Source organism: Hyperolius riggenbachi, chromosome 1, assembly GCF_040937935.1.
Source record: "Hyperolius riggenbachi isolate aHypRig1 chromosome 1, aHypRig1.pri, whole genome shotgun sequence".
In the NCBI taxonomy this organism is placed as follows: domain Eukaryota; kingdom Metazoa; phylum Chordata; class Amphibia; order Anura; family Hyperoliidae; genus Hyperolius; species Hyperolius riggenbachi.
The window spans coordinates 228,109,240-228,129,629 of NC_090646.1; the positions used below are offsets into that span (position 1 = coordinate 228,109,240).

Below are 20,390 nucleotides of genomic sequence, written 5' to 3' on the forward strand. Positions count from 1 at the left end.
GTGTTAGGCATTGGTAGAGGGAGGGTTTTGTATCAGGCATCGGTAGAGGGAGGGTTCTGTGTCAGGCATCAGTAGAGGGAGGGTTCTGTGTTAGGCATCGGTAGAGGGAGGGTTCTGTGTTAGGCATCAGTAGAGGGAGGGTTCTGTGTTAGGCATCGGTTGAGGGAGGGTTCAGAGGATTCTGTGTTAGGCATCGGTAGAGGGAGGGTTCTGTGTTAGGCTTCGGGAGAGGAAGGATTCTGTGTTAGGCATCAGTAGAGGGAGGGTTCTGTGTGAGGCATCGGTAGAGGGAAGGTTCTGTGTTGGGCATCGGTAGAGGGAGGGTTCTGTGTTAGGCATCGATAGAGGGAGGGTTCTGTGTTAGGCATCGATAGAGGGAGGGTTCTGTGTTAGGCATCAATAGAGGGAGGGTTCTGTTAGGCATCGGGAGAGGGAGGATTCTGTGTTAGGCATCAGTAGAGGGAGGGTTCTGTGTGAGGCATCGGTAGAGGGAAGGTTCTGTGTTGGGCATCGGTAGAGGGAGGGTTCTGTGTTAGGCATCGATAGAGGGAGGGTTCTGTGTTAGGCATCGATAGAGGGAGGGTTCTGTGTTAGGCATCAATAGAGGGAGGGTTCTGTTAGGCATCGGGAGAGGGAGGATTCTGTGTTAGGCATCAGTAGAGGAAGGGTTTTGTGTGAGGCAGCGGTAGAGGGAGGGTTCTGTGTTAGGCATCAGTAGAGGGAGGGTTCTGTGTTAGGCATTGGTAAAGGGAAGATTCTGTATTGGGCATCGGTAGAGGGAGGGTTCTGAGTGTAAACATAGGTAATCTTTACTGATATTTTACTATAAGAATTCAGTAGAAGAATATTGCTAATTTTAACGATACTCTACTTCCGGCAATCCCCTGCGCCCTTTTTTCCAGATGCCTTTTTTTCATGGATGCAGTCACCTGGCTTAGTTCTCATATACATAAGTTAGAATTCAATCCACCTTTAGGACAAAGAGACCAGGAGCAGCTCACTTGCAGTCTAAAAGCTTCAATATTTTAATCATCCATCTTCTTAAAAGCAACAAACAATGTGGCAGTAATAAAGGTAATTAATACTTATCACAATCACAAAGGCAGTATTGCACCATTGCTGACAGATCATAAGGAGGTACAGAGGAGTGATGGTCGACAATTGTTTCGCCCCACCATTAGGGCTTTATCAAGACCTGAGTTGAGTCCTAAGTTAGAATTAATCTGCCTAGCCACAGTCCATTGGCTGTTCTGGCTAGGATGGTAGACTTTCTACTATTGTTAGAGAATGTGTTGAGCTACAGTATGCTTGTCAATTCCAGCATTGCAGAATTCCATCCAAGAATACAGCATAAGTCTTAGATGAAGAAGAATGTAATAGCTCTCCAGGGACACATAACTGTAGCTTGGCATTTATGATATGTAGCCGAGTTCAGTGATATAGAGAGAGGACAATATATTGCTTATATTTTTCCAGTCTGTTGCATTAACAGGCAATTAAACTTCACTGGCTCGCTCTAAGATTCTTGTAGAATTATTGTTAGAAAAAAAAATATGCTCGCAAATTGAAATAAAGTTTCTACATTTGAGCCTACTGATGTAACCCCTTTATTGGTATGTCTTTGTAGTGAGTGTCTTTAGTGCTGCATTGTATTTTGTTGGGGCAGGACTAATTTACAAGTCCATTACAATTAATATAGTTCATTGTAGCCACAAATGCAACACCATTAGAGGCAGTTGGTGGCTGCTAAGCCTGAGAGGAGAAAGAACTTTGCTGTCACATTCCAAATCCTTTCAGTATTGAGAATGAATATTACTCAGTACATGTTTCAGTACTGTACTGATGAATCACGTACGGGCCGACATGCAATTCACTTTTTCTCCTAAGTTTTCTCCTAGGTGATATTCTCAAAATTGTCAATAAAATGCATTTTAAACCACCAATAGGCAAGAAAGCACTCAAATAATGTTGATAGCACTTTTTTAAATACTTTTTGGCACTTTTTTTCAATTGCCAAGTGCTGAAAAGTTATTTTAAATAGAAGATGAAAAATGATCTCCTAGAAGAAAACTCAGAAGAAAAAGTGAATTGCATATGGGCCACAAACTTGTTTTTTTCAAAGCAGATAGTCTAGTCATTTGTTTAAATGGCATCTAAACCTGTTTCATTCCAGTTTAATAAAACCAAACAGAATGAACGTAGGCTTTTTTGTTATTACATAAACGCACATAGACATGGCTCCAGTAAACCTGTTTTTATCCCTTACCAGTCAAATTCTATCCAGTATCAGTCATACTTTTCCATGTGTTCTCCACAGATGGAGGGCCTTCACCTCTGCCACTTTACCAGCTAGTTCTTTATTCCCTTTTTCTTCTTTGAGAACATTGATATTTAGGTAGTTGTGCTGTCCTTCAGTTCTTCTCATCTTCTCAGCAACTTATCTGACTTTTATGAGCAAAGCAAACACTACTAGCAAACAGGTTAACCAGTGAGTAAGCAGTATATAGAAGCAAAGTGGTGAACAGAATAGTCATGGACCAAATGCGCTTGCAGATTACATTAAATGGGGTTTTCTCAGTTGTGAATTCAGGTTGTGGGTGGGTCAGTCATGTGACACCCAAATATGAGGAACAATAGTTGCTAGCTCTCAGCATATCTATGTTACCATAGAAACTATGACCCATATGCAATTAACTTTTTCTCCTTTGTTTTCACCTTGGTGATATTTTCAAACTTGTCAATAAAATGTGTTTTAAACCACCAGCAAGCAAGAAAATACTCAAAATAATGTTGATAGTACTTGTTCACCTACTTTAGGAGCTTTTTCAATTGCAAAGTGCTGAAAAGTTATTTTAAAGAGAAGATGAAAATAATCTCCTATGAGAAAATGTTAATTGCATATGGGCCTATGTCTCCTCAATGTCAGCATGCCTACTTTTACTGCCACACCATGAAAAGTTTTCATTTCACATATAAAATCTGTAAAATGTCACTGCTCTGAGCTGTAATTAGCCTTATCAGTAGTTGTGATTTTCTAGCTGTGTGTACTGAAAAAGACATAGGCTTTAACCCCTTCTGCTCTCTTTTAAAGTTAATCCATTTAAAACTTCAGCTTTTCTAGACTTTCTGTGAATTGTACTGAAGAAATTATTAAAAGTGCCTGTTTAAAAGGGTGCAGGATAGTGGTAGTAAAATACTACTGTAGTTTAGATAATTAGATCTAACCTATATAAATGAGTTTAGATAATTTACTATTTACTACAATCACACAGAACCCTCCTCTGTTGGTGCCTAATCTTAACGTAAACCAGAGACGAGTATTTGCCCCAGTTTTATACATACCTGGGCTTCCTCCAGCCCCATCTGTACGGATCTCTCCCACACCACCGTCCTCAGTCTTCTGTCTCTTCGGTAACGGGTCCCGTAACTTTGGCCAATTGAAGACAGTCTGAGCATGCACATTGCACTTCTTTATCTCTCTCCGGCGCAGAACACTCGCAGCTGGTGAGAGACCTGCTACTGAAGAGGGAGAAGAATGAAGACAGCGGCGTGGGAGCGATCCATGCTGATGGAGCTGGAGGAAGCCTCAGGTATGTATAGTACTGGGGCAAATATTTGTCTCTGGTACACTTTAATCCCCCACCCCTGGCAGGAAGCTAACCTTAACCTCCCCCCCAACCTAAACCCCCCTCCCCCTGTGGGCAGTTGTAGCCACAGTTTGCAAAGTGGGCGGCTTTGGTGCCCTTTAAAACAGGATGCTTCTCCTGCCCAATTCATCTGCTCTGAGAATTACAGTACAAAATGAAAACCCAGACGGCAATTCAAACCTGGCAGAGCCTTTAACCTTTTTCCATACTATCCAAAACAGAAATACAACACTGTTGACTGAAGTTCTACTATATGATTTTCCATTTTACAGCTATTAGTCATCTAACAGCTAAAAGGATTTGTGTTGCTGGTTGAAGTCTTAGACCTTTTTGTTTAATAATGTCATGACCAAAGAGTAATTAATGGGACTGAGCAGAGGGGCTTTTTGCTTTGAACATATTCTTGAACAAACAAGTTTCTTCCAACCTAATGGGGATAATGATACGGCATCCACAATAAATATGAAAGCCTCTTTACACAGAAACACTGACACCTCTGATATTTATTAGGGTTAGATATTTTTTTTTTATCCAGCTTGTCAGGTGTTTTATATCAACAATTTTATAATCATTAATCATGTAACGGGTTTTATAATCATTAACCATGTATATACTACTGAGTGAAGACTTCAAAGCATTGGACCACATTTTCTTTAAAGCAAAAATGTGGCCATTTCTCTTTTGTACAGAGTTTCTCAAATGCAGCAGGTTTACAAAATTACATTTTGGATCCTTTGTATGTAAGGAATGCTTTATTTGAAGATTGTTACAAAAAAGTGATTTTGGCACGTTATACATATTTTGCAATTCTGTTGACTGTCTTAGCTTAAAGAGCCTTGCCTTGCTTCACATCTCCACATTTATGGTGTTTAGACTGCCAGACAACTCAAGGTTAAACACTACATTTATCACCAGCAGGTATTCTGATTTAACTAGAAATTTAGCTTGGCAATAAATCATATAAATTGCATGAATCTCAAACTATTCAGAAGAGACAGTATTACATATAAGCCATTAAAATTCCATTTTGAACAAGTAGCTTTAAACTTTTTTCCCCCTATTTTGCACCATTCATGGCAGCACAGTGGATGGCACTCTTGCATTTCACTGCTGAGTCCCCAGTTCAAGTGCCAATCAGGGCACTATTTTCAAGGAGATTGTAGGTTGTCTGCGTGGGTTCCCTCTGGGCACTCTGTTTTCCTCCCACATCTGAAAGGCATACAGATAAGTTAATCGGCTTCCGATTAAATTCTTGGTCCAAGACCATAATGGACATAATGCTGGGTACACACAATTTAATCTCTCATCCGATCAATGGGTAATTTCACAGGTTGTTGTGTCGTGTGTCAGTGGCATAGCTATAGGGGGTGCAGAGGTTGTGACCACACCGGGGCCCCTGGACCACCCATTAGGGGCCTCCTTAATCCATCTTATTAGCTTTTCATTGGTGCTATGCTGGTAATTAACACTTCTATATGTGCATTGAACAGTAGTAATCCTTAACAAACTGTATACCCTACTCATATTTTAAACCTTTCTGACACTGAAACTGTGCTTGGTAGGTTTTGGGGCTTCATATCAATAGAGTATTAGGGGCCCCCATGTAAAACTTGCACTGGGGCCCCAAGCTCCTTAGTTACGCCACTGTTGTGTGTACATGTTCAAATTGCTCCTGATCGGTAAGAGATTTCCCCATGATAACTTTGTAATATTGATTGTGTTATCAAACGGGAGCAGATTGGACATGTTGGAAATAATCCTCCAAATCTCGTCAGTCGGACGGGAAATTGTCTGGTATGTATTTAGCATTAGACTACGGTAGAGATTAGATTGTGTGTCTCTCTGAGAGACAGTAAGGGCTAGTTCACACTGGAGCTATTTTCAGCATTTTGCTGATCACTGGTGAATGCTAATTTACTATTACTGTACTGTATATGCTTTACATACTGTGAACCTTAACTAGAGCTTTAACTGTAATCAACACAATCACTGAATTTATCTGCTTGCTGCCCTTTGTAAAAGATTGGGGTCTTAATAAAAATAGTGTATAGTGAATAACCATAACCGAGATACCAAGTTGTGATGTTAAGCTTTGTTTGTTCTAATAATCTCTGTTACCTACTGCGGCCAATAACGCAGGATGGTCATGACTATCAGAGTGAGTTCATATTAATCCCCCAGCAGGCTTTGATGTGACTTGCTGCCAGGCTTATACATACAGAGCTGTGGATCAGAGCACTATTTCATTTTTCGAGTAGAAAATCATTTTACCATGTTCTCTAGTCTCTTACATTCTGTTTATTGACCTCAGGTCAACGTTTGAACAAGAATGCAAAATACAGTGATTTAACAGTAAAGGCATGTGAAATAAAGAACCTTAGATCACATCATTTATCCATAAAACGTGCGCAGCCTTGGCCCATGCAGGGCTATTTGTAACTTCTTTCCATGGTCAGTCACTCAGATTTCACAGATAATTGTTGGTGGGAAGAAAAATGTAGCTAGCCATCATCGAGAAGATTAATGGCAAAGCTTACGGATAAACCCTTTGATCAGAAAAGACATTCTTACGTGTATTTGTTCTCTTTATTAGTATTATGATTTATGTATATAATGATAACAGGTGTCACACTTCCTTGCAGCATTTATGAAATGCAATGGATTGGGTACATGTATTGCTAAATGAACTAAAAATGTGCAGAGTTAGTGAACGTGTTTATAGGAGTTAAATATGTACACTTTGTATTTACTTTGTAGGATTCATTGGTGAAAGCTTACTGGGTTTCTTCTTAGTTAGCCAATAAATGGTATCATCTTGATTCAAAACGTCTTGCTTTTACTGATGGCTAACATGGTACAACATTCTACTGCTTCTACTTCATCTGTTGTGGAATAGTGATGATCATGTCTAGGAGAACTCATGGAGAAGCGTACGATCAGTTTGGTCAAGTGATAGATATTTAAGTCTCTGATTTGCTAGTCTTGATCATGTGCTAAAGCAGGATGTGATCACAGGAGATCAGAGCTTTGTAAATCTATCAGGTGTTCAAACACATCACATGCTTCTCCATGAGTTATCCTAAACATGACCATCACTATTGTGGAAGTATGAAAAACAGCAAGCTTTTTCCGCTAGCTGGTTTTGATGGTTTTTACCAGTTAGATGTGGGTTTATTATGTGTGCTTACTGACCTCCTAATACCATGTAATCTGGTGAGATCAGCCAACACTAACTTTGTCCTTAGAACCTTTTACTTACTTTCCTGTCTCTGGCACCCAGGGTACCGCAGAGCTCCTTTTTAAAAGCATGCTCTACTACCACCTCTGCAACCACTATAACTACTTTTATTACTACCACTAATGCTACTACCACTACTATTACTAAAACTATTACTATTATCAGCTATAACAGTGTTATTATTACTATCACTACTGTTACATTATTTCAGCTTGTTTAGTATGACAAATTGCCGCTTAGTCACTTTGGCGCAGGGTAAGCTAGTGAAATTCCAGGTGGCGTTTATTACTATTCCTCCTCCCAATCGAAGCAACTCATAGGGAGAATAATTCAGGTATGTACGTAGGGCACGGACTATGGCATTGCTTCTATGGCCACATAGTAGGTTAGCGATGCCTTAGCGATTTCTCTTTCACTACGCGCAGATTTGATGCAGAATGTATGCCGAAAAACTGACTCCAATGAACGCCTATCGGCCTGTCTCCAATAAACACGATTTTTCCGATGCAGATTTCCCCATAGGCATTCAATGGAGTCTTTTTTTCTGCATCCATTCTGCATCCAATCTGCGTGTAGTGGAAACAGTCCCTTTATTTTCTTTTTTTTTTTTTTAACTCTGAAAGACATAGGGCTCCTTTAAAGGGGTGATGGAAGTGGCTCCCCATGGCATAATACATCAATGCATTTTGAACAAATCATATTTTACTGAATACATCTTTATTTCACACACATTTCACTTTCCCTCATGAACCCTCGAGTACCAACAGACTTATAATAAAACAAATTCTGGTTAGAAAAGGCTTTATTGCTTTGCAAAACTGACCACCAACTGCAGTAACTTCAGTGTACTACATCACAGAAATATGGTTAGCAAGGAGAATTATGCAGGGCCCAGAATCCTCTGTTAGACAATCTCACTGGTTTGTGGATGTCTGACTCCTATTGTTTAGGACACCTATCATTCCTCTACTGCTTTATACACTACAGTTAAATAATAGTTCACCAATACATGGGCAGAGAATTTGATTTCCATTGAATATCTGAACTAGGATTACATGAAATGTACTCATGGTAGATTTATAGAGATTGGTCATAAAATGATCATCAAACTGAATGACACATCAATTGATTGTTTAGATCGAGATCATACCCTCATCATGCCGGTCCCCAGCGCCCAGTTTGGACCTCTTTAGGGCCTACTATACAGCCCCCATACTGTCAGCTCATGAGAAAAAAATCCAGTATCAAGCTGTGAAAGAATCGTGCAGCCCTATAGTACAGTGTCAGATACAGGCAGAGACAGATAAAACTATGGCCCGAAAGAAAAACAGCGGAGCTACGTCACATGACCGGCGGTTTCAGGAAGTCACAGGACGCGAGGATCTGAGGCTAAGCGTGTGTGAGCGGCTACCCGGGACTGCAATTTACACATGTCTATATGCGCTTATGACTACCTACGCTTGTGAGTGTAAACCTTCTTTTTACAATTTTTATATTAAATGATTTTACACTATATGGCGCTCTCTGAGTTTTAAATCTTCTACGCATTGGAGTGATCCCTGCCGCCCCCTACTTATGCTATATATCCATACCTCCGGATTGTTGGGAGGCTAACTGGGTGAGTGCGGGCGCATTGGGGGGAGTGTGTCCCAGCACAGGTGGTGTGGTTTTTTCACTCTGGAGTGGTGAAGGGACTATATTGCAGTAACTGGATTACGCTATGTCCCCTTCTTTCTTGTTGTTTCTATGACATGTTGGCTGACCAATTGAGGAGATAAAGTGACTGCATCCCTGGGACATTCAGCTGGACGTATTCAAGCTGCTGGATGGTGATTTGTGTGAACTGAACTCTCATTGCTATAAGCCACAGAGCGCATTTGTTTTTCTTTCAGGTCATTTTTGAACAGTTTACAGTATTGTTTATTACAGTGCGCTCCACGTTCCAAAGGTTTTGTTTCCATTAGCGCAGCATTCTGTGTATTTTAAAAACTATGGCCCACCTTGGACCTTGATTTTTGGTAAGAATTGGTGGCTAGCATCACTCAGGCCCCTAGACTCTTTCTAGACCCTAGGCACTTGCCTATGTTGCCTTGTGAATGATCAGGCTCTGCATGCAAGGCTTATAGACATAAAACAACTGCAATGCTAACATTTGTGTAGCCCATTTTCTAGTGTTGGACTCAAAGTGCTTGAGAGCTACAGCGACTTGCCCAAGGTCTAGATAGGTTTTGGCTTCATCCAGGGTTTAAACCCTTGTCTTCTTCATTAGTGGTGGTGCCTATAACCAACACACTACTCAGCAGCAGCTATAAAGGAAAATAGATGCTTGAAGAAAGCATTCTAATACCTATCAGCTGGCAGTCTAGGTTTTTGCCTAGTCCAGTGACCAGACAAAGCAACTGTTAGGAAGCAAAACATTTTGGTGCCTGCTAGCAGTGGAAGTTTGGGCCCCGCCCATTGAATTAATTGGTAAGGAGGGGAAATTTGGGGGCCGTGGTGCCTGATATTTATCAGGTGCCGTGAGCACTTTAATTTCCCCTATTTACCGATAAATTCAATGGGCCCCTATGGCGGCAACCAAAAAATGATGTTTTCTGTGTGTTTTATCTCACCCCAAGGAAAGCCATGGGGAAGGAAGGGTTAAGGGTCGCCGAGTGGGGAGAAAGGTTAAGGTTAGCCGGGGGGGGGGGGGGAGTTTAGTTAAGGTTTGGCATCAGTTCAGTGTGAGAATAGTCTTTAGGTTTAGCTATAGTAAAATATCAGTATTTAATACCAATATTTTATGATCATTTTTTTTTTCACCTCTATAGTACAATATCAGTAAATTTACGAATATTCTACTATCCGGGTTCCTGGGCACCCAAATTTCCAGGTGGCCTTTTTTTAACATACGTGACTGTTATCCATGGAATTTTCACCAATAACCAGGGCACTGCTTTAGGTTTCCATGTGAAACTTGGTATTGGGATCAAAACCCAGCAAATCATTCAAATGGTATTTCATAAAGGATTGCAGGAATTTTGACCATAGTTATGTCACAAATGTCAAGAGTAGTTACAGGCAGCTGAACATATAATGTGTGGTGGTATGAGGTCAGGCCACCACACTTGAGGACCTCTGCATCTAGTGAGTTGACTACTAGTGATCTAGTGCCTTTAAATAAAGTCTACCTGTCAAAAGTAGGCTTATGCTTGCAATCTAATACCTTTTAATCATCAAAGTTAAGTATAGTTTTAATCATTATGTCTACAGAGATACTCTGAATCAAATCTTTCACTTAACGGACAAAAAAGTGACTGGGTAATTTAATTATAGGCAGTTGCTATCTCTGCAGACATACTGTGTGATCAGTAATGCTGTATTTTAACGTGACCAGGACATCTGTTTAAAGAGGAACTCCACTTTCTTTAAAACATTACATTGCATATGTCAGTGATTTACAATTTTTTTCATAATTTAAATGATGTCATGTTAGTAAAATAACATTTGCATGTCACTCTACAACTAGCAGACATGCTGAATAATACTCTCTTTGAGCCACTGTATCAGTTTAGTGGATGAAGCAACTCGGAAGCTTTGTTTTTACGTTCCTATTTGCCACTGCAGTGAGTGGCTCATTCATGCAGGTGGAATTGATCACATCTAGAGGTAGATCAGAATCCCAAAGGTTTGTTCATAGCCAGTGTGTAAACACACCCAGTCAAGTCCGCACCATCAAATAGTACTTTAGCTCTTTTATTGGTTAAGAATCAGCATAACAGGCATTTTCAGCGACAGCAGCGCTGTTTCGGTCCTCAGACCTTTCTCAAGCTGTATCAAGCGATGTTAACGTTAACGTTAACATCGCTTGATACAGCTTGAGAAAGGTCTGAGGACCGAAACAGCGCTGCTGTCGCTGAAAATGCCTGTTATGCTGATTCTTAACCAATAAAAGAGCTAAAGTACTATTTGATGGTGCGGACTTGACTGATTGAAGGAGACGGTGGAAGTGTCTTAATGTGTGCAGAGGCACTGCAAGTTCCAGCACATCGCCTTTTTCCCTTCGTGGGTGCTTGCTACACACTGCTTTACTGTAAACACACCCAGTTCAGTTCCCTGTCAGCACTCTGTTGATCCCAGCTAATATAGCTAAAGCAAAGGAAAGAATCTTTGTGGTTCATTTGCAATCATCAACCAAATAATTAATACCCCCAGTCTAATCTTGTGTACATCCCCTTTGAACTATCAAAACAGCTCTGACCCATCAAAACATGCACTCATTAACACCACTCAAGGTGTCATGTAGTATCTAAAATTAGGACATTAGCAGCAGATTGTTAATCCAGCACAACTCACACTTGTCGGGCAGATCAGCCTCCCATCCAGTGGCCACCAAGTGCCTTTTGGCTGCAGTTTAATGCAGCTGAATGATAGCATTTGTAGCCCAATGTGTGTCAGTGTTTGACATGAGGTTTGGTTGCATGACAACAAACAAATGCATCATGGTGCACCTAAGCACAAACGCAGCCACACACAGATGCGTTTCGGTTGGTGGTGGGGGTGTCACCACTCCACTGCGAGTGCCCTACAGGTGCACAGGAACACCTGTTAGGTAGGGATGGTTGGAATGCTGATTTCAGATTCCGATGGATTTCCGCTTTCTGAACAGTGTCTTTCTGATTTCTGCAGAATACTACGGAAATTGGAATTTCCGCATCCTGATCCCCGCAGAATGTTATATTTTTCCCAATAAAGTTAGTTAATTGTAAAAATAAAAAAATACTTCTTTTTTTGCATGATACAGATTTTTTTGTGGATGTACGATATTATGCTGAATCCGCATTTCCAATCGACAACCGCAGTAAACATCTGCATTCTCTGATTAATACTTCAGAGTCTTCTGATTGGCCTAAAATATTTCCTTGATACAATACAGATTATCTGATTGATCCAATACTTCCGAGTCTTGTGATTGGCTTAAAATTTCCAAGTCTCGGTAATATGGTATTTCCACTGAAATCCAATTTCCACATACCGATATCCGCCATGGAAAGCCGAACGTGGAAATCGGAATTCTGTGGGATTTGGAAGCTCATCCCTACTGACAAGTGGTGGATTCACCACCTTCAGCCTCCTGTGTGAAAGAGGCCATATGGTCAATGCCTGAATTCCTGTACCAGAAAGTACAGTCACCAAAAAGAAATATGACAACTTTTTACAAACTCATTAAGATTAGAAAGCTCTACAAAAAGTATGATAAATCTGTAGTGGGTTCTGCCTCCTGTTTGACACAATTTCACTTTAATGTAATACCTGCAATGTAATGCTGTCCACCCATTCAGCAATGTGAATGAGCAATCTATGGACAATTTTGAAATGTTACGTAGGTTACTTATGTTCTAAGGATTAGATGTATTAGGTCTGATTTCTCCAGACAGGTGCAAAGAAAACTGGAATGAAAATCAACAAATCAGGTTCCAGCTGCTGAATGACTCTGATTTGCTGCTTTGTGCATTGACTCTCCTTACAGTCCCAAGTTTCTTTGAATCTTTCTTCATAAATCAGCCCTATTGAATATCTTTTATGTACATTGTTTGCCAGGTCTTAGCACTACACGGATGCCGATAGAATTGCTCAGTCGGCTATCTGTGTGAGGCCAGCATTACAGTATTATTTGGCTATTTATTAGTCAAAGACATTTTTGAGTGATAGTTTTGTTTAACACAGTTTCATCTTATGTTGCAAGCATCTTGTTTATATTTACTATTTATCTGATCACAGGGTCAGCCTGGACCTCAAGTAAGTACACCACGCCCCTTTTTCTATAAAAGTTATCATGCTGCAGCAAATATTTTAGAGCAGAGAGGAAGTTTTAAGTTTAGTCCGCTCTAAACACATTTTAACTTACTGAGACTGAAAAAATGCTCTCCTTTGTCAATGATGGAGTATAAATGTATTTGTGCTTTTCTTCCTAGTCATTACATACCAGCATAGCAGCCCCAGTACCTGATTATATTGGGCTAGTTAAAGAGACACTGAAGCGGAAAAAAAAATGATCTAATGAATTGGTTGTGTAGTACCGATAATTACTAAAACATTAGCAACAAAGAAAATATTCTCATATTTTTATCTTCAGTTATATATTTTTTTTTATAACATTGCATCATTCTCTAATATTTGCAGTTTACACAGTACTCAGCATTCTAAATTATTTTACAGAGAAGGCTAGTGAACTTTTGACCTGTCCTTTGCAGAAAAGCAAACAATACAGTGCCAGACACTTGAGATAATAAGCTTCATAAGACAGAGCTCTCTGCAACTTTAAAAGTCGTGGAGCTCAATGGCTCTTTTGAATAGATAATAACTTGAGTTTCTTATCTCTTCCTGTACAAGAAACAATATTAGACTTATGCCTCTGCGCCTTATGTTTTATTTCTTAGCTGTACTACACATACAATTTGTTATATTATAATTTTTTTTCCGCTTCAGTGTCTCTTTAAGCATGTATACATACTCTGTCTTCTCCCACCTGGAGCCTCTGGTTTGCCACACACTATACGTAAGAATCTTGTCTGCCTCCTGTTTAGCCTAATGCCACCCATCCTCAGTTGAGAGAACTTTGTAAAAAGTACTGCTTTCTTAATTTCTTTATTTTTACTTGAAAGTAATTTGCTCTTCCTAGAGTACATTAACTTTTACTGCAGTGCTGCAGCTAATGCGAAGAGTAAACAGCTTTCAGATGGCACACAATAAAATGGTGACTGAGCAGTTACGTTTCACAAAGCTTTTATCAGCTACATATTGTTACCAGGCTGTACTTGAGTAGAGTAGGATGTATGTATGGTGTATAGATATTAGAAAAGCCAGTCCTATTTTTGGGCACTGGGGGCACAAATTTCCCCTCAATGCCGATATTTTAATGGGCGAGCACCCATACGCCCATAACTGGTGCGCTGCGCCCAAATCTAACAGTATGCACCAGCATTGTCCTTACAGCAGGTAAATTACATTGGCGGCAATGGGCACAGGGCTTTATCGCGTGGTGCGGGAGCTCAATGGCAATAATCCATTTAAATATCAGGATTGTGGGGAAATTAATAGCGGGCGCTTACCGCTCACTGGGTAAAACTAGCGGGGTTTTAAGGGTTGGATGTGGGAGGAGTTCTTAGGGGTTAGGTGTGGGGAGGGTCTTAAGGGTTAATTGTATGTGTGGGTGGTCTTAAGGGTTAGGTGTGGGGAGGGTCTTAAGGGTTAATTGTGTGTGTGTGTGTGTGTGTGGGGGGGGGGGTCTTAAGGGTTAGGCTTGGGGAATCTTAAAAGTTAGGTGTGTGTGTGTGTGTGTGTGTGTGTGTGTGTGTGTGTGTGTGTGTGTGTGTGTGTGTGTGTGTGTGTGTGTGTGTGTGTGTGTACATAGTCAAATATTGGTAAAATATTCTACTATAGTGGATAATAGAATATCAGTAAAATTCCCGATATACTATTGCTTTTATTTTGTGCCCATTTCTACATGTGGCACTTTCATAGGTACGCCTACAGAACTACCATATTAAAAAAAAAATTATAATAGAAATATGCTAAAATATTTTATGAAACTAAATAGATAAAACATTCTCTCCCTTTTTCATTTTTATTCTTGAAACATACTGTGTGTTAATGCAAATACAAATGGTACAAAAAAACTGTCAACGTACTAATGCACAAGTGCAAAATATAAACATCAGTGTTTCTTATTTCTAAGGTTTAGCTTTAGAATGTGCATTTTTCCAACAAGTACTGGAATTCTAACAGGAAAGATTCAGATCCCAAATCTATTTGTGGTCATCTCATAATACTTAACCTCTCACCCTTTGGATGTTGTAATCTTATAGTGGCCATACATGGTACGATAAAAACGTTCGATTATCCCGTTTATTCGATCTAAATGATCGAATCGAATGAAAGTTGAAAATATTTTTTTTTCGATCAAGAAATTCGAACAATTATCGCGTTTTTTCGAGAAAAATCAGATCGGCATGCTGGAAAAATCTGTATATTCGATGTAACGGAATAATCGAACTAAATTATCTAGTCGAAAAAAAATTGTACCATGTATGGCCACCCTTAGACAAACTAAACCCATTTACTTGGCATGCTGCTAACAGATTAAACATCTCCTTCCCTAATGCCGATATGTACACATGCTGCAATTTCCCTCCGATGGACGGGTACTCTGACAGGAAGCTACATCATGTGTACATGTCCAAACTGCTCCCAATCGATAATGGGATTTATTTTCCCGTGATAACTTCAGAAAATCGATCCTGTTGTTGAACAGGAGTAGATCAAATAATCATCCGATTCCTGACGATCATATGGGAAACTGCATCATGTGAATTCAGCATAACAGGACATTGTAAGTTTAAAGTGACACTGAAGCGATAGAAAAAACTCATGATATAATGAATTGTATGTGTAGTATGGATAATTAATAGCACATTAGTAATAAAGATAAGAGTCTCATGATTTTATTTTCAGGTATTTCAGGTTTTTTTTTATATAACATTGCATCATTCTATCATATTTGCAATTTACTAACCATACTATATTTTAAAGTATGAAACAGAGCAGAGCTTACCACCCTTTAAACTTCCCTGCAGGAAAAATCTTATCTGAAGCTGCCTGTCACTGTTTATTTGAAGTTTTAGTGCCTCAGAAAAAAGTACTGTTGCCAACTAAACTGAGAGCTCAGAGAAGCTCTAGCATAGATAACAAGTGAAGATTCTTAAAGAGAACCCGAGATGGATCTTCAGGGGGCAAATGGGACACAGAGGCATGTTCTCTGCCTAATGACATGGCTCTATGTCCCGCTCTCTGCCCCCCCCCTGCCGCGCTATAGTCCCCCGAGTTTAGCGACAAGATTTGTCACTAACTTGGAGGTAAAGACAGGGGAGAGGAATTCCCAGTTCAAAATGCCCACCTGGGGCATTCCTGCAGGGTTTCCTGAGCTGCCATTAGGCATCTTTCTCTCCCTGGCCACACCTCCTGCAGCTCCCCCGCCTCCCTGCACGCTATGCGAGACACACAGTCTCTCAGTGCAGCGTCATGACCCAGAGGTCACAAAGGTGAAAGTGGGCCATTGCAGCCCACGGGAGCAGCGGGGAGCAGCCTGGAGTGGCATTTTTTGAGGCTACCTGATCCACTCAGTCCCGGGGATCAGGTAACCTACTTTTTTTCCATTTTTTTAGCCCACCTCGGGCTCTCTTTAACTCTTTTTGTACTGGAAACCCAATGAGACTCTGTGCCACTAATTTCTATTTCTAAGCTGTACTACACATACAAATCATTATATCTTCAGTTTATTTTCACTTCAGATTATCTTTAATGTATACTGTATACATAAATGATCGGCTCAACGTTTGTGACATAAAGATGTGCCAAGATAATAAAAAAATAACAAACCTTGAAATAAGTAATAAGTAGTTTGTCAGCCGCTGAATGACAGCAATCTATTGCAGCAAATCTATTGTTCCGAGAACGTGTTTCTTTGTATGTACATTTTATTTACTTAGATATGAGTTCATTGTATTCAGAACAATGGTAGGTTTATATTTTAAAAAATGAAAAAAGTACTCCTTCTGCCGTATTTTGAACATCCTTGTACACAATGAATGACCTTGAGAGTGAGTGCCGTGTCTACTATTAGATATTAAGGCAGATATTCAGGCTGTCGTGCTCACATATATTGCCTTAGCTGTTCAAGGCTATTAGTCCTTTATCAGCTGCTTTTGTAGGTTTGACATAAATGTGCAGGCATAAAGGAGCATATTTGTACAGAAGCAAAGGAAAAACTTCACACCTGTGCCTCTTATTTAATGTCATAAACTACAATCTCATTTCCAAACAAACAAAATGGAAATCTGGCTCTGTGTAAAATGTGAACAAAAGTACACAGTGGCAATCTGTAAATGGTTTCAATGCATATCAAACTATAGCAAACTTTGGTATGAAAACTTTGAAAACTTATAAACATATCCTTAAGGCTGAGGGCAAACTAGTGTGATTTCAGCTGCACTTTGGGATCGCCGATGATCCTAAAAAGCACTACGCTGATTACAGTGAATGGAGTTGAACCCACACCCGCGATAGCGATTTGGCCAATTTGCAATCACAGGTCCTGCAACATTTTTGTAATTATTGCGCTCCAATGCTAAGAAATAGGAGCACTGTAAAATCACGTTTGCATCGCTTTTCAAAAGTGACTTTGCAGTGACTTTGTGGGAATACTCCTGTTTAACTACTTTAGCTTTCAGCCAAAAGCCATTTTTACCTGTCAGCACTCCTTCCATTCATTTGGCCATAACTTCTTCACTGCTTCTCACATATAAATGTTCTATATCTTGTTGTTTTTTTTTTACACAAATTAGGCTTTTTGTGGGTGATACTTGTTTTCATTAATTACTTTATTTTTTATGCATTTTATAGGCAAAACAAGAAAAAAATACACTATTTCTCCATCTCCAATTCCATAGTCTATAGTTTTAAAGTAAGCAATGCTACTATAAAAAAACACACACATTTTATTTGCCCATTAGTCCCGCTATAACAACATTCAAATTATATTCCTAGTACAATGTATGGCGGCAATATAATATTTGGAAGTAAAGGTGTATTTTCTTTTTTTGGTGTGGGGGGGGGGGGGGATTTGTGACCGGTCAATTACATGCCCTTATGGACCGAAGTAACAGTAATGTACCCTCATGACATACATATTCAAATAAAAGTTGTGTTCCCAAGGCAACTATTATTATTATTTTTTTTTTACATGATCGTTTGGTAACTGGGGTGTGTGTGTGTGTGGGGGGGGGGGGGGCTTTGAAAATGATTCATTGTATTATTTTTATTATTAAACATTTTTTGTGTGTGCAATTTTACTTTTCACCACTACCCTGGTTTTCCAGGAAGTGTTTAATTTAATTTTTTTTTTATTTTATACTTCTGATCGGGGTCATGTCCATTCAATTCAAGCACTGCGATTGGTTTGGGGAACCCTCGGTTCTCTTCCCCAATCACTATGGAAAATCCACCTGGGTAATAGCGGAGGTTGCGCGGACATACGCGTGCACCCGCCGCTATAACACTGAATGAGAATACGCGTCCAGATAGCCCACAGTGCTGTCTACCTGAATGACTATAATCGTCTAGATAGACTTAAGTGGTTAAATAAAGTTTTAAATACCTCCCTTGTCTCCAGAGGTCCGGCTTCTGGAGCATAGTCCCGCTCCCTAGCACAAGACATCATCAGCTCTCCTCTATTTGAAGATAGAGAAGCACTTATGATCTTTTGTGTGGGGTTGGGGCTACGTGCCATAAGCTGGCGGAAATTAAACACGAGTCCCTGTAAGTATTTTAAACTTTATTTACAGGCTAGGAAAAAAAAACACAGATCCGAAGCACTGTACAATCGCCCGCAGCAGATTGTACAGTGCTTTCCATCGCCATAGAAATTGGGCTAGAAAAAGCGCCGGGGATTGCTGCACAAAGCGCTTGCACGATTGCAAGCACAGACATGATCCCCAGTGGGCCCCAGGCCTTAAGGCTACTTTCACACTGACACAATATGTTGTGTTGGAAAATATAATCGCATAGTAAACGCAATGTGAGTATATTGGAATGGTACGCTCACATTGGTGCATTAGCAGCAGGGTTCAGTGAAATATGACGGCATATTGCGAGGCATGCTGTGCGTTACCAGACAACTTTTGTGTTTACAGTGTTTGTGCGGGTTGCAGGGGATCCCCTCACCATAAGAGTGGATCACCTGTGGCCTATGCAGAAAGGGAGATGGGGAGCCCCTCTGGTGCAGTATTGTTAGGATCAAATACGGTGACAAAATGTTGTGGGTAGATTATACTCACAAAGATGGGTTGTAATCCTGCAACCACTGTAAGTGCATGCGGAAAGAAACAATTTCCGTTCGGTGTCCCGTAACCTTGTGGAACTGGGTGGTCGCTCTCCTCCTGTGGTCCTGTCTACTCATGGACGAAGTCGACTAGTAGTGGGGATAACACCTCAACAGGAGATGAGGGGTTACACAGGGTAAATACGTTTTGGGGAGGCGCCCAAAAATGATAATGAGGATAATAGCAATATGATAGACGGAGGTCTCTTACCTCCAATGAAGACTCACATAGGTGGGAAAAAAAGGAGTCTTTATTAAAAGAAAAACGATTATGCTGTAGACAACACATTTCAAGGGGCTCAGCTCGTTTCCTCAGGTCAATACAAACATGTAACCTGTTCTACAAGCCGTGTGGTGCGAGGGTCTGTAGAACAGGTTATCTGTTTGTATTGACCTGAGCAAGGCGCCCTTGCACCATACAGCTTGTAGAACAGGTTATCTGTTTGTATTGACCTGAGCAAGGCGCTCTCGCATCACACAGCTTGTAGAACAGGTTATCTGTTTGTATTGACTTGAGCAAGGCACCCTCGCACCACACAGCTTGTAGAACAGGTTATCTGTTTGTACTGACCTAAGGATGGCACCCTCGCACCACACGGCTTGTAGAACAGGTTATCTGTTTGTACTGACCTAAGGAAGGCACCCCCACACCACACGGCTTGTAGAACAGGTTATCTGTTTGTACTGACCTAAGGAAGGCACATTCGCACCACACGGCTTGTAGAACAGGTTATTTGTTTGTACAGCGAGGAGAACGCCAGCGCATATCACTAAGGCTGCATCTGAAATGACCACCAGCTCAGCGTGCAGCACCTAAATAGATTTTCTGCACGCTTTGCATTCAATTCAGATGCAAATCATATGCAAATTTGCTACTACTTATTATGCAAACAGGAAACTCAGGAGGAGGGGCTGGGAGCAGCTAACCTGACAGTTACATAGTTACAAAGTTAAGAAAAGGTGGGGGGAAAGGCTGCGCGTGTGTAAACATATGTTGCAATTGAATGGTTAATCGCACAGGCATACACCGCCTCTGTTTGACTGAAAAATGCATGCCCTGCATCCAAGACAAGTGCTAACATTTATTACACTAGGAGGAACTTTAGCTTCCAATATGGTTTGCATGCAAAGTATATTATACTAGACACTTGAGCCAGGGTGAGGCAAACCTCCGGGCAAGTGACCTAACCTAAATTTAAAACCTTGGTGGTCATTTCAGATGCAGCCTTAGTGGTATGCGCTGGCGTTCTCCTCGCTGTTCAACCAAATGTAAGTTACACATTTTTTTTGCTTAGCTGCTCCCAAGGTTTTAAATTTAGGTTAGGTCACTTGCCCGGAGGTTTGCCTCACCGAGGCGTAAGTATTTACGCGTAAGCAGTAAAGTTGTATCGTAATTACGCTGTCTACTGTAATTGCTAGGTATGGGTAATTTTACGAAGACGTACGCGTAATTTTACGCGTAATTACTAACGTAAAAACTCCCCTTTTCTAAGAGTAGCCAATCAGTCAACATCCTAAGCAACCAATAGTATCTTCTCCCGCCCTTCAGTATATAAGCGTACGTTTTGACACATACGAATGATGTGTA

At 40.4% G+C, this 20,390-nt stretch overlaps 1 protein-coding gene across 1 annotated transcript in view; it reads left to right on the forward strand.

Annotated features, from left to right (window-relative positions):
* Window positions 1-12,643: 12,643 nt before the first annotated feature.
* The window catches only part of LOC137571854 (collagen alpha-1(XXV) chain-like), a 207,064-nt gene continuing 199,317 nt past the window's right edge, over window positions 12,644-20,390 (forward strand). Inside the window, exon 1 of the mRNA XM_068281586.1 lies at window positions 12,644-12,663. The gene's annotated coding sequence lies outside the window, so the exon portion shown is untranslated. The remainder of the gene's footprint in view (window positions 12,664-20,390) is intronic.